Genomic DNA, 1,399 nt, shown 5'->3' on the forward strand with positions numbered 1-1,399 from the left:
ATCAGCTACCTCCTGCAATTGCGGCTAATCAAAATCCTACTCCACGCACTATGTATGATTATGCTAAACCTTCTTTAATAGGAACGGAATCTAGCATAGTTAGACCGGCTGTAGCTGCAAATACTTTTGAACTAAAACCTAACACAATTCAAATGATACAGCAGTTTGTTCAGTTTGATAGTTTGCAGGATAAAGATCCCAACGCTCGCTTAGCAAACTTTCTAGAATTTTGTGATACATTTAAAATCAATGGTGTTTTTAATGATGCCATTCGTCTTCGGTTATTTCCTTTTTCTTTGAGGAATAAAGCTAAACAGTTGTTGAACTCGTTACCACGAGGGTCAATTACTACTTGGGAACAAATGACCGAAATTTTTTTACTAAAATACTTTCCACCAGCTAAAACGACTAAATTACATAATGATATCTCTTCTTTTGTGCAGATGGATTTAGAAACACTTTACGATGCATGAGAGAGATACAAGGACTTACTGAGAAGGTGCCCTTACCATGGGTTATCGCTTTGGTTTCAAGTACAAACATTCCACAATGGTCTGAATCCCTCGACTCAGCAAATGGTCGACGCAGCTGCTGACAGAACCATCAACAACAAAAGACCTGAAGAGGCTTATTAATTCATTGAAGAAATGTCACTAAACAACTATCAGTGGCAAGTCATGAGGACTAAGCCAAAAAAACAGCCGGCGTTTATAACGTCGACTCAGTTACTATGCTGTCAAATCAGGTAGAACTTCTCAATAAAAAGATTGATGGTTTACTTGGTTCTACGCAGGTACATCCAGTAATAAGGTGTGACTCAAGTAGAGGAGGTGTGCATATAGAATATCAATCCTTCAATCCCATAACCGAAGAGGAACAAGTCAACTATATGGGTAACAATAACTTTAGATCTCAAAATAACCCATACGGTAATACTTATAATGCAAGTTGGAGGAATCACCCAAATTTCTCCTAGGGAGGTCAAGGGAATCAAAAGCCACAAAATCCTCAAGGTTTTCAACAGCCACCTCACCAACAAGAGAAGAAACCGAACCTTGAGGAGATGCTCTCAAAATTCATATCAATGTTAGAAACCTGTTTCCAAAATACCGAGACAGCACTTAAAAATCAACAAGCACCGATCCAAGGACTCGAAACTCAGATAGGCCAACTACCCAAACTAATCTCCGAACAACTACAAGGTAGCTTACCAAGTAATACTGAACCTAACCCAAGGGAACACCTCAACGCAATTAATACTCAAGATAAGGAAGGATTCATTGCGCCTGAGCCAGAATTGATGCAAGAAACTGTGGTGAGCAAAGGTGAAAGTGAGGTAAGTCATAACAAAACGGTGAATGAAGAATATAGACCTCGTGTCCCATACCTTAATGCGACA

General features: G+C 39.2%; 1 non-coding gene across 1 annotated transcript; it reads right to left on the bottom strand.

Annotated features, from left to right (window-relative positions):
- Positions 1–411: 411 nt before the first annotated feature.
- On the bottom strand, positions 412–517 carry LOC128279557 (small nucleolar RNA R71). Its single transcript, XR_008269759.1, has one exon. It is a non-coding gene; the product is annotated as a small nucleolar RNA R71 (small nucleolar RNA).
- Between the last annotated feature and the right edge of the window lie 882 nt (positions 518–1,399).

This window comes from Gossypium arboreum, chromosome 8, assembly GCF_025698485.1.
Source record: "Gossypium arboreum isolate Shixiya-1 chromosome 8, ASM2569848v2, whole genome shotgun sequence".
NCBI classification, from domain to species: Eukaryota; Viridiplantae; Streptophyta; class Magnoliopsida; order Malvales; family Malvaceae; genus Gossypium; species Gossypium arboreum.